We start from the raw sequence: 14,569 nt of genomic DNA, 5'->3' as shown, positions 1-14,569 counted from the left end.
GCTGCAGTCAACAACTGCTTCTTCCACCTGTAACTTAAAGACACATACACCAAGGTTGCATATATACCTGTAATATGCAGACATAAAAATGAACTTAGGAAACAAACACCAACCCTGCAGTTACAGAAAGGTAGCCGTGTTGGTCTGCCATATGAAGAAGTGTGCATGCACACGAAAGCTCATACCAAGAACTAACTTAGTTGGTCTTTAAGGTGCTACTGGAAGGAATTTTTTTTTTTTTGACCAACCCTGCACCTCACCTTTCCCCCACTAACAGTATTATGACTTCATACACCTTGCAAGTGACATTTGTTAAACCAGTCTATCAGATTGAATCAATTTTTGGAACTATATATAAAAAAGCTTTTAGGATCCAAAAAAAGGAAAACCTTTCAAAGAATGAACTAAGACCTTAAGATGGTATTCTGCAGATGTTACCACTTTCTGGAAGCAAGTATCTTTTTACCTTGGGTCACCTTTAAAGTTTTTTTTAAAAAGCATTTATATTCATCAAAGTATCAGAGTTTTTTTTCCATAAAAAAGCTATGATTTAGGTATACTTGCACAATTACAAACTCTTCTGATACAGTGCAACAATAAACTCTTGCTGCTGGTTTGTACAGAGCAGGGCAACAATATGCTGCAGATAAAGTCTTTAAGACTATTTTAAGCATTAAAAGCAATATCTTGATGACTGGCTCTGTGTTGTTTGTCCTTGCGGCCTGTAAAAGAAAGTAGACATTCTCACTTGGAGGCTCTTCTGTTTACTAACATCCATTTAAAAAACTACTCTCTAGTAAGTGGATGATCAGAAAGCCTATAATGGATCAGTCTTTTGCTTTCTTTAGCCTATAATGGATCTGCCTTTTGCTTTCTTCAAAATCAAAAAGAGAAAAAACTATAAAGCAACATATTCAATGCTCTTTAAAAGCTTTGTGATCTTTATAGTTTTTTCCTCTCATAAAACTTTTCACTACTATTATCGTTTTCTCAACTGAATCACAGTAGCTCTGGGGGAGTCCTGATCATTCTTTCATGTCATGCTCTCACTTTCCTTTCCTGTAGAGGAAACACATTTATTTGCCTCCCATCCAAATATGGAGGATGCTGTTTTCATCAAATGTTCTGCTTTCATGCAACCCTTTCTCGCCTCTCCTTATTTAGATTCTGAACTTCTCGTCAGATTCTCCTCTCTGACATTGGTTTGCTTTGGTTTTGTATTTCTTCTTTTGTGATGAAATAGTGATGCACCTATTGAGGTTAGAGTTAGATGAATCAAAGGGTTCGCTCTCTATTTTGCACTTGTATGTGTTTTGGAAACCACAGTCTGGGGATAGGGGATGAATTCAATTAGGTTTGCATTTAAAGGGAAGTTTACTTTGTTTGCACTTGCTGAAATAATATGAAACAAAAAACCACCAGAATGCCTATATTACGCAAATCCAATTGAAAAAACACGTAAACGTAATAGGCCATATAGTAACAATTGCAAATCTATTTACTCGAAACTACTTTTCAAAATTATGTGTGTGTGTGTGTGTGTGTTATGAGCCAAAATCAACATTGTGACATAATATATTAAAATGTAGCTTTCCAGGTGACCACCTCACTTTCAGAGTATGTTAAGAATAATTTGATTTCTAGAGGGTTACGCATCCTGAAGGCACCTACTTTATTCAAAGAGGAGAAAGGATTCATGGAAAAATGGGTGTCTATTCTCAACAAATGTTCCAATAATTTAATGTTGTTAATAATAGAACAATCTATAGTCAGTTTAGTTAAGATTAATAAGGATACAGTGGTACCTCGGGTTAAGAACTTAATTTATTCTGGAGGTTTGTTCTTAACCTGAAACTGTTCTTAACCTTAGGAACCACTTTAGCTAATAGGGCCTCCCGCTGCCACCGCACCGCCACCACGCGATTTCTGTTCTCATCCTGGAGCAAAGTTCTTAACCCAAGGTACTATTTCTGGGTTAGCGGAGTCTGTAACCTGAAGCGTCTGTAACCCAAGGTACCACTGTATAGAGGAAGCAAAAGAATGTACTAAAGCTAAGCTGAACAAGCTTGATTATGACAAACTCATGCAAAAGATAGAACAAGACATTAAGAACTTCTCTAATTTGAAAAGGAACAAACTAAGAGAGATCACAATGACTATTCAACAGGTAGAATTTATTTATGTCTTACCCCCCTTGTCTGCCTGTGCCAGCATCCATCAGTGGCAGGTTCTTTTGTCTGCCAACCCAATCATCTTCATTAGACACTTAGAAGATTATTTCATGCCACTCTTCTAAGAAATATGACAGACAGAAAAATACAAGAGAAGATGAAGAAATTAGAAAATAATGTACTACGGCACTGACAATATAGGACTTGTGTTTTGTACATACTGGACTTGGTGGTCAGCTGGAAACATAGCCACTCTTCCAAATTTGCACTTCGCTGAATTTTGCAATGCACTTCTTCAGCCAACAATCCAGAAATGCATATATTATGATAAAATGTGCCTTAAGATCCATATGTTCATGAAAAGAGGATACAAAAATGTACCATATTAGGGACAATTGCTTTGCAAAATTGTGTATATTTGAGGAAATTGCATGCAAACATTTGTATATTAGAGGAAATTTGTTTTAAAATGGTTGTTGTTGGCATCTGTCTGTCACGAACAACAGTGGAAAAGTGCACCATCACCAACTGTGGCTGTAGAGGCCAATTTGGTCTTCTTAAAAACTGATGCAATTTTCATGAAGATCTCTTAAAAATGAAATTGCAAAGTATTGTGGAAATGTGGATGTGCATACTTGCATATTCATTTGTCTCTGGGTTTGCATGCATACACACACACCCTTTCAGACTGGATCCTTACTTTACTTTATGAATTGATAAAGTGATTCAGCATAGACTTTTTCACATGATCTCTAAGCTTGTAGCCGTGGTGAGAATATAAATGGAAAAAGCTTCACCTTTTTTACTCTCCTGATGCTTGAAGTAATATCTACATCTTCTGCCCATGTGTAGGTCATGTCTGGTGATGTACACATGCAGGAAATAGAGGAGGAAAGACAATAGAATGTATTGCACCAGCACTGCTTTAAAATGTGGAGGGATTCCAGGCTGGGAGTGTTAGTCTTGAATGGTTCTCATGGTTTAAAAGAGCAATCCACAAAACTATGTATAATTAGCATAGCTGTTAGAAAGGGTCTATCCTAGACCTTGGTATGGACTGTATGGAAATGTGCAAACCTTTTCTTGTAGATTTTCAGAAATGCAGAACTGTAATAGCACATTGTCTTCTTGGCAACAGGTTATGCTGTCCAGGACATCTAACAGTTGCAGGATCAATTATGCAGCATGGGACTGTGGAATATAGGAAATGAGTTCAACACTGATAACCTTGATAAAAAAAGCCTATAAAGCAGTACTAAAGGATTAAAAAAATAAGCCAGAAACAAGTTTCATAGAGCCTCATAAAACAACACTTACTCAGATTATAAAGCACTCTCTTGCAGTTATTAGAAGCATAAAACACTCCCTTTGTTTTTAGAAGGGCACTCCTGTATTAAGAAAATGTCATCATTCATAGTTTCACATCCAGTAGTAGAAAAGGCACCTTCTTTAACTTCTGTGGTAAAAAATAACGGCACAGTTTTAGAACTGCTGGCAACAGATCTCTGCTTCTGTATCAAATAACCTTTATTGCATCATATCCGAACTATCAAGGTTATTATAGGTTTTCAAAGTTGCAGGGGGTGGAATGCTTATCACCAGACAAAGCTGCTTGTGTTCACAGGCTTCCATTTTTTAAAGGCTGCAAAGAATGCAGCTTCCTTTCAAAGTTTGAACCAGTTTTAATGGAAAGGAATGCTAAATATTTATTAAGTCGATTTTCTAATGCCTATCTCAGAGGTGCAGTGCACAGCCAATGAATCTATATGGTGTTTCTCAGCCTCTTATTTTGAAGTTCTTGTTTTCTTATTAAAGAAAATGCAAATTGCTCACGCACAAAAAAAAAAAAATATAGTCTTTGTGTACAGGAGCAGACAAACCTCCCCAGGAATAGCCTACATCTCTCAAGCTGTGACTAATCATTTGGCTGTTGGAATGAAAAGATAATACAAAGTCTCAACTTGTTAGAAAAACGACAATATCAGCTCCACCAATATAAACTGCCAGCTACCTTGTTCTTATTTACCATGGGAGAGAGAGAGAGAGAGAGAAATTCTTTCCTCTTTTACAATTTCTTTATGCCCAAAAGAATTGCTTGCCTTTATAAATGCATTGTATATAGTGCCCCAAGGCTACTTCTATTTGTACTTTTACAGGTAGCCATGAGACTACAAAGAGAAGCTGCAAAATTCTATCCTGCCTGAACTGTGAATGGAATGTCCTGTAATACAAACAGTAGCACCCCGAGGGCACCAGTGATTTTTCGTTGTGTAGTGTAAAGAATAAATCACACACAGAACTCTTTCATTTGGACTAATCACAAAGGTTGGAATTCTGAAATGGTGTTTTTGTTCTGACTTTTTCTTTCACACTCTTCATCCCATTTTTGTATAGCATTATGTTCTTGTGGGGGTGTTTCCAGCTGCGTGTTTGTTGTGGAGACTAAATTTCTTTGCAGGATCTACATGACATCGTTGGCATTAAAATGCCAACCCTTACACCATCACACCCATTTAATCCAGATTTACCATTTCCATGGGAGATCTGATTTTTAAGACAAAAGCAAACTGTTGACCACAGCCTTTATTATAGCTGCATGATCTGTTTTCAAATTTGAGCCCTAATCTGGAAGCATCTTGAGAATTATATCCAGATTTTCAAACATAGGCATCATTGTGGGTAGGTGGTTTTGGAAAGAAATGTATGTAGATGAAAATGAATGCCTCTTTTATGTCTTTGTAGTCTGTCTTGTAAACCAATATGTTCCTAGATATGCTTTTGTTATTCTCTGTTTGGAGCTTCCTGATGCAGAGATGCCCCTCACCACCACGATCTTCTCTGTTTATAACTTGTTGACATAGCTCAGATGGTAGAGCATGACACTCCAAATCTGAGAGTTGTGGATTCTTTCTGAGTCTCCTACCGCAGCTCCTAATTTCCAAAAAGGGTTGTGTTTCAGGCAGCCAAGGAGTTTACACTTTACAAAATTGCCTTCAGTATACTGTCCCAGATGTATCCTAAAGTCCACAGACATAGGTCACTTTAAAAGAGGATTTGACAAATTCATGGAACGTAAGGCTATCAATGACTGTTGGCCACAAGGGTTATATTCTCCCTCTACTGCTGGAGGTCGTATGCCTCTGAAGAGCACTTGCAAGGAATCATAAAAGGGAAGAGTGCTCTTCTATCCAGGTCCTGCTTCTTACAGGCATTTGCTTGGCCCCTGTGAGAAGGGAATTCTGGACTAAATGGACCTTTGGATGGATCCAATAGGCTTCCCCTAGGTTTAGGTTTGCCTGCTGGATAGTGCTTTCAAAACGTCCATCCTGAAAATAATACAAACCTTTCACTATTCTCATACAATAGCCTCCATTTGGCTTTTAACTTTCCTTAACTGTTAAACGAGTAGCTTTTATTTCCCTACCATCATTTCAGAAAACAACAATAATTTGCTGTTTCTACCCTTTTTAAAGACATGTGTGTCATAACTATCGCTACATGAGTGCTCATGCTAAATATTTGACTCGCAATATTTCATCTCTGGGAAGTGTGATGTGATGTTTTTCTCATATACTAGAAAAGCATTAAATGAATTGACCTGTACATGTTTCATATGAATGGACCAGTGACAGCTGTGATTGCAGCTCCTTTTCAAGCCTTGGCAGCACAACTGTACATTTTTTTTCAGGTGTTATAGGTCTTACATCAACACTTTTTTTGTTGTTCTTATTCTGTGGTTAACTATTTCTCACAATTTCTTTGACAGTGATCTTTACACATCTTGGAGAAGTAGTAAATAGACTTTATCAGAAGCTATTCAAATTTATTTTTACTGCTTTAGTCACAGGATCCATGAGTTTTGTTTTGTTTTAAAAGCCTTTTGCAAGATATTTGCAAAAGAGAGCCAGTGTGGTGTAGTGATTAAGAGCAGTGGACTAGTAATCTGGTGAACCGGATTTGTGTCTCTGCTCTTCCACATGCAGCTGCTGGGTGACCTTGGGCTAGTCACACTTCTTTGAATTCTCTCAGCCTCAGTCACCTCACAGAGTGTTTGTTGTGGGGGAGGAAGGGAAAGGAGAATGTTAGCTGCTTTGAGACTCCTTCGGGTAGTGATAAAGCGGGATATCAAATCCAAACTCCTCCTCCTCCTCTTCTTCAATAGTGCTGTTTTTCTCCACTGCATTGTGACCTATAGCTTATGTATCTTTAAGAACACATCATAAAAGGTCACTTCCTTTTGCTGCCTGAAATTCTTATTTCTGCTTTCCCACCTTGCAATACATGGCATAGGTGCCTTTGTGACTGTAATGGCAGCCTTTTGGGGAACTGAACAAACAGAATATTATGCTCTTGAACTCACAGGCAGCTGCATAATCATTTCAATAATAAACCCATTTTCATGGAGTCTGTGCAGTAGAACTGAATGTGCAGCAAGCCTTCCACAGTCAGTAACAAATAGTAACTTCAGTGAAAAGTGGAGGCAAGGGGAGGAGAGCTTTAGCAAGAAATCAGAGGTGCTAGCATTCAACAGCCAGAAGTGTACTCTCACTTCACTGATAAATTTTGCTACATTCATGGTGACTCTACTATTATTCATCACTGAGTTGGAGATGGATCATTAGAAATCTATAACTATTTGAAGAATACGCTGGTTTGGCAGGGTAGGGGGGAAACATGCAGGAAGTGGGAAGCTCTATTCACTAGTCATTGAATTTCACTGTGTAGTGAAATGAGATCCTGAACAGACAAACAATAGCCATGTTCACACATAATGCGAAGCCAAATCCAAAGCAGAGCATAAGACTTCTCATATATCCAGTTGACTACAGGAATACATGCAACTGCATAACCGTACCAGAAACTTTGGTCAGCATTTTGCAACAGGCAAACCTTACACAATATGAGATGTGGGTAGCACTGTGGTCTAAACCACAGAGCCTAGGGCTTGCCAATCAGAAGGTTGGTGGTTCAAATCCCCGTGACAGGGTGAGCTCCCATTGTTCAGTCCCAGCTCCTCCCCTCCTAGCAGTTCGAAAGGACGTCAAAAGTGCAAGTAGATAAATAGATACCGCTTCAGTGGGAAGGTAAGCGGCATTTCTGTGCACTGCTCTGGTTTGCCAGAAGCAGCTTAGTCATGCTGGCCGCATGACCCGGAAGCTGTCTGTGCACAAACGTCGGCTCCCTCGGCTTATAGAGCAAGATGAGCGCGCAACCCCAGAGTCATTCGTGACTGGACCTAACGGTCAGGGGTACCTTTACCTTGCACAGTTACAGAATGGTGTAGCATTATCAGACTAGGTGAAAAATACATCAATTTACATTACAAACTTTACATGAAATAAATATCATTTATAAGGAAAAATTAACAAAATACATGAATTACAATGGACTCTCAATTATCTTTTTTAAAATGCTGTCAAGTGATAACATGCCAACCAAGCCTTCTCAAATGTTACCACTTCAAAATGTGGGAAATTGATTATACCATCTAACCTCGGGGTCTAAAATGAGAACACTAAAAATTGAACTAGCAATAGGGAAACTTACCCAGCACAGATGTCTCTCCCCCCGCCCCCTGAAAATAGCAACAGAATGATCAATGAACTTATCACTCCCTGCCCCCTGTCTGCTTGTGTGAAACCATACTCTGCTCCTGCATCATACTGGTTTATTTGCTTAGTGTTTGCAATGTTTTACATGACAGATCCAGCCATCTGTAAGCAACTTAGAATCATGTAGAGTTCAGCTGACACCATTTGTCATCTGTACTATTGAAAGAAGTGGCATACATGTGTTCTGTGAAGGTGGAAATTTTCTCACACAGCGGTTCTGCAGTTATTCCTCACAGTTTTTCACTCAGGCAATCTGACTTGCCAATGTACACATCTAGACTGCTTGATAAGCAATGCCCAGATTTTACATGTTTACATACTTTCCCCATGCTTACGCATGCTTGAAAATAAATGAAATCCTTAGGTCTGATAGGCAAAAATATTTTAAAATGCAGACATAAGCTCATTGGCTTTTACTTTTTGATGGACCAAAAAGTGGCTGATGGACAGTAGAAAAACACTGTTGATAAATATGAACACATTGAATAGTGGGGAGGTTTCCTGCATTAATATACAGATCAGTGTAAGGCCTGTGCTTATTTGCTGTTTTCATTAATGAGCTAGAAGGGATAAACAGCAGGCTAATGGCATTTGCATATGATAGTAATTTATGAGGACAGATAAATCATATGAGTAGACCCAGGGAGATTAAAAAACAAGACACAAAATAACAGCATGGGGTTATAGTTGGATGACTGCAAATATCATGCCAGCAACAATAGGCTTTGTCTTGACCTTCTGCGCAGGGGATCATTTTACCCACCATGCACAGCTTGGAGTCCTGATTTATAGCAGCCTGTGTTGTAGTGCACAGAATTGACTAGAGAGGCTGTGAAGATAACTAATTTGTTGCATTGTAGCATATATCTTCTTAACAGTTCCACAGTATCTTCTTTTACCTGGGGTGTGTATGTGTTTCTGTGTATATCTGGAGTAATGTGAGTTGTGCATAACAGGAGGCCACCACATATCACAGAAAACATGCACACAATCTGTCTATGAAAAGGGCTTTGTGCATATTTTCTGGTCAGTATCAATATTCTCTAAGAGGCCCTGGGCAATGTGCAAATCCCAACTGCATTTTGTACAGTCTCTAGGCCATGTGCACATTCTCCATGAAACGTGCCTTTTCTTCTGCTGAGGTGGGCAAGCTCAGCTGATCAACAGGGAACACAGTGCCTTTTCTCTCACTGTTCAGCTGTTCCCTGCAGAGAAGCATGGGTTAGGGAAGAATGGCAGATGAAGGTGATGGACTATATGGAACTTGCCAAACTGACTGGGAGACTCTGGGACCAGAGAGAAGAGACGGTGGAAGAAGATTGGAAGATGTTTAAAGAATATTTGAAAAAATATGTTAATATTTAAATCTTAGAATAGCTTTGGAAGTGGATATAGGCTGTAGGGTTAGAAGTAAAAGATAGTGTATTTTAAAATAGTATTATTTGTAAGGGATAATATGTGAAGATTTTAATGGTTAAAGTAAGTGTGATTAAAAAAATGGTTTAAAATTATGATACATGTAAACTGCTAAAGATGAGGTAAAATGGAAATCAGATGGGGGGACTCACCTAACAATGTTTAGAAAAAATAAGGATAAGACAACAATTTGTTTGTATTGTTTGTTTTTCTGTTTGTGTTGTTTATTACTGTTATAAAATGGAAAAAAAATTGGGGGGAAAGAAAGCATATCAAAGTCCAAGTAGATAAATAGGCGGGAAGGTAAACGGCGTTTCCGTGCGCTGCTCTGGTTCGCCAGAAGCACCTTAGTCTTGCTGGCCACATGACCTGGAAGCTGCCTGTGGACAAACGCCGGCTCCCTCAGCCAGTAAAGCGAGATGAGCGTCGCAACCCCAGAGTCGTCTGCGACTGGACCTAATGGTCAAGGGTCCCTTTATCTTTTTACTTTATCTTTTTAAATGTGTGCCCCCCCCCAGTGAAATTATATCAAGATCAGGATGTGGTGCTATTATATTATTTTGTAATTTTATATATTTTGACCATTATTTGCATACTTTTACATCTCATTAATGTTGTACTTTATTTTCCTTATTTTTAGAAACACATTTCCTTATTTTTATTATTGCCAACTTAATCTTTGTATCTAGTTTTGTAGGTTTGGGGTAGCATACCTTTTCTTTGTTTGTGTAGGTTAAAAATCTTCTGACATATCTTAAGATGTGTCAGCATTTCACACATTTCCTGAAGGGTTTACAGTTCCTTGCAGCTTTTTGATTAATAATCTTTAGATTAAAATGCTAGCAAATGCCACTTCCAATTATCATAAAGTAATCCTCTTTGTTTTTCTTCTTAGCTAAAACAAAAAACCACATTGTCATGGTAAAAGATACCTTGTGATTCTCTGTGTAACTGACACACTTTGTGACATTTAAGCATGTACCCTAGCCACATCTTTATTTCCCCAGACAACTTGTATGACTTCTATGTTGTAGAAAGAAATAATTTACCTCTCTAAAGCGAGATTATGATGGAATCTGCTGCTTAAACCTCAGTGATACTTCATTGCTATCTAGTAGTCAAGGAGCCTTTTGAGACAAGCTACTACCAAGAAAGCTATTTTGCCACTGAAGAAAGTCTAGTAAAGCTCAGAACCCCAAAGAAAACTACACTGGGCATTCCTCATTATCTTTTACTCTTCCAATGAGATTTTATACAGTAAGACTATGCACTTAAAAACCAGTGATATTTGCTCCAAATCTTACATTGGAACCCATGAACTTGGGAGAGTTATTGCTTTCAAAAATGTGCAATACAATTCACAAAATGGCAGCAGTCACTGGAAGAGATACAAAGGCTGACTGATAAATGCAAGGAATAAGCATGGGCAGAAGCAATGAGCTGCAGGAATCCTCAATTTGTTTCAATTTGATGTGTTTTTGTTTGTTTGTTTGTTTGTTTGTTTGTTTTTGAGAGAGATGAGTAATGGATGAAGGTAAAAACAAATATTAAACTCCCCCTTCATTTCATGCCAGTGCATGATGATATGCATGATATTACATGCTAATTTTTATGTTGTGAATCACCCTGAGTTCTACAGGTTTGGGGTAGTATACTATACTACTATTACTACTACTACTAATACTACTAAAGGTCCGTATAGTTAAAGCCATGGTTTTCCCAGTAGTGATGTATGGAAGTGAGAGCTGGACCATAAAGAAGGCTGATCGCCAAAGAATTGATGCTTTTGAATTATGGTGCTGGAGGAGACTCTTGAGAGTCCCATGGACTGCAAGAAGATCAAACCTATCCATTCTTAAGGAAATCAGCCCTGAGTGCTCACTGGAAGGATAGATCGTGAAGCTGAGGCTCCAATACTTTGGCCACCTCGTGAGAAAAGAAGACTCCCTGGAAAAGACCCTGATGTTGGGAAAGATGGAGGGCACAAGGAGAAGGGGACGACAGAGGACGAGATGGTTGGACAGTGTTCTCGAAGCTACCAACATGAGTCTGACCAAACTGCTGGAGGCAGTGGAAGACAGGAGTACCTGGCGTGCTCTGGTCCATGGGGTCACAAAGAGTCGGACATGACTAAACGACTAAACAACAACAACACTACTACTACTAATAATAATTCTGAGGGAAATGGGGAGAGCAAGCCATGCTTTCTTATTGGTCGACCTTGGGGTCTCAAATTTCAGTGATGTCCTGTGTGATGCCAAAATTTGGCAATCCCAACCCCATATCTCACCTTCCATTCTACATCATAGTTGCGGCTCGACCTACGGTGCCCCTGAGGCTCCACACCCAGTGTGACTAAACCGGTTGGGCTCCACCTAAATCTGCCTCCTGCTTTCTGAATGAATCCACATTGAACAGAACAGAATGGTTTGCTGGAAATGCTTTTAAGAGTTACACCGCTCAGTGACATGATTATCAATGTGCTCTTCAACAGGAGCCAAAAGATGAGCAGCTGGGAGGTCACCATTTTGGAGAGGATTGCTGGAGTGGAGTTCCTTGGCACATGTTGCACTGTAATGCTTCCAAAAAAAAATAAAGAAGAAGAAGCAAAGCCCCCTTGCGCTCTCTCTCTCTCTATTTCACTCAGTGATTTAGATGGATCAAACATTTAAAGCTTGCCACACACAAAAAGGGTTCTTTATTATCCACAGCTTTATTATACAGATTTTAAATCCAGTGTTTGCTGCAGAGTTCTATGCATGTGTACATAAGAAAGGGTGTTGAACTAGAGGACCATTGGGATTGCTTCCAACTCCACAATTCTATGATTCTATGATACTAGGAAGGAACAAGCTGGAAAATGTTAATGAGCACAATAACCCTCTCCTCACTTCTGATTCCCAGCTACTGTCATTCAGAGGTGCACCACCTCTAATACTCAAGGTAAAGGTAAAGGGACCTCTGACCATTAGGTCCAGTCGTGGCGGACTCTGGGGTTGCGGTGCTCATCTCGCTTTATTGGCCGAGGGAGCCGGCGTACAGCTTCCGGGTCATGTGGCCAGCATGACTAAGCCGCTTCTGGCGAACCAGAGCAGCGCACGCAAATGCCGTTTACCTTCCCGCTGGAGCGGTACCTATTCATCTACTTGCACTTAGACGTGCTTTCAAACTGCTAGGTTGGCAGGAGCAGGGACCAAGCAACGGGAGCTCACCCCGTCGTGGGGATACGAACCGACGACCTTCTGGTTTAACCCACAGCACCACCCGCGTCCCTTAATACTCAAGGTAGTATCTTCTTATTCTTTGGCGATCACTTGTAGCCGAGTAAGATGTCTTCCATAAACATGGTCTTAGCAGTGAGTCTGTAAGTGACTCTGGAAGCCAATTCTGGATCCACACATCCTTCCACGGTAGGGACATAGATTTACGGGCTGTGTGAAGTACTTTCATTTGTCTGTCCTGAATCTTTCAAAGTTTAGCTTTATTTGATATTCCCAGGTTCTAGTATTAAGAGCGAGAGAATAAACAGTTCTATTGGCAAGCCTGATATGTTGTCAGTTCTGTCCTCCTCCTTTTGCAAGTAGCTGCATTTCTCAAGAGAACTACATCTCCCACGGTCCCCTGGGCTTTGCTGTTCTTCAGCATGTGAAATGAAGCAAAGGGATAAGCATCTGTCTTCTCCTTTTCACATATGCCTGATGCTTCTGTTATTGCCACCTACAACTTTCCAGGCAACTAGTGAATGGAAGTGAGAGTGTGTTCTGAGAGGAGTGGGAGTTGGCAGGGTGGTTTTTGGAGACAGTGAAGATAATGGGGATTGGCAGGAGCATTTGTTGAACTCCTGCCTTGCGGACAGTGGTGGGGATCCAGATATGTATTGGATTTTTTGTGGTGGAGGAACTCAGATATTCCAAGTTAAACCAAGCTGAACTTTGGAGAGCTCATCCATTTCTAATTATTTGGGTCCATTACAGCAGTTAGTAAGTCCCTTCTCAACCATGTAGCAGTATTGTATCTGCCACACTGTATCTTGCATAATGTACTGAAAGCTTTCCAATGGTGCCTTGGCGGGCATTCATTTCAGTGAACCAAGTTGCTCTGCTACCTGTTGCTCTGCCAGTTGGAAAGTAAACTTTTGTTATTTGAAATTACATAAGGGGGACATGCATCTGTAGTCAGATTATGACAGATGCTGGAAGAAGAAAGGAGCATCACCCTGTGGTGCCCTGTTCGTGGAATGAGGGTCCCACAATTATTTTATCAACATGCTTCCTGGTAAAACTGCATAGCTATTTTTCAACATGTTAATGCACAAATATGCTGAGGTTTGCAGTCATGAATAATCTTAAGTGTTATCTTTGACAGGCAACTGATCCACTTAAGAAACTGCTGTAAACATACTAAAAAAAAAATCAACAAAAGAATTCTGTTCTCTTTCTCCCCTTCCTTCTGCTTTCACTACAGTTCTTCTGACATGCAGTGCAAATCTGCATTCAACCCGTATAGTGACTACTTGAATATTGTGTTTGTGGTGTGTTTCTGTGTGGAAAATTTTACTAGCTTTTCCTAATTGAGATCAAGCTGTTTGCAATGGAGATCTCTCTAACTTTGTTCAAACTTTGTCTCAACATTTTACATATGGCTTGCCAAAGCACAAAAAAACCTGCCGCTGCACCCGAGATCAAAGAATCACACATGACAACATTCAGTTGTTTCATGGGGGTTTCTTCAGGGGTGGGGAGGCCCTATGACATAAATCAAGTAGGTGCCTCCTTGCCTAGATTGCCACCTTAAGGCACTGGAGCCAACACTAGGGGGCATGGCACCCACAATAATATATTTGTTGGGCTGGGCCCCAAAGTTGCAGTCCTTCATTGCAAGCACCCACAATCTCTGGGATGAGATGGCACCTATGCCTTGAGGTGCTATGGCACTACCTGGACATGTAGACAGAAGCACCTCCTCCTGGATTCCTTTAACAGGATACCGTGTTTTCTCAGAGGGGCAGGCAAAGGCTTACAACCACCCCTCCAACCATAACTAGGGCTTTACCCAATCAGTGTCTAACCTTAACAAAATGGTCCTTAACATCTTGACTATAAACAATTTTAACTACCATCTGGAATTTCAAAACGACAAAGAATCAAAAATAGATTTTGTCTATATTTTTCTTTTATCCCAACATTGGCAATGTATTTGCCCCAGAAATCCCTAAAGTGACTTTGCATCTGCACCCACAACTTGTACCAGTACTGTAGCCTTCCTTTCAAAGCCTTCCAAGACATACTTATCTCTCTCTCCTCTTCCATTCAAATACATCCATGTTTGTGACTGACACACTTCTCATTCCACCAACTATCCTATCCTGCT

This window comes from Podarcis raffonei, chromosome 9 (genome assembly GCF_027172205.1).
Source record: "Podarcis raffonei isolate rPodRaf1 chromosome 9, rPodRaf1.pri, whole genome shotgun sequence".
In the NCBI taxonomy this organism is placed as follows: Eukaryota; Metazoa; Chordata; class Lepidosauria; order Squamata; family Lacertidae; genus Podarcis; species Podarcis raffonei.
This window is presented reverse-complemented; position numbering follows the sequence as displayed.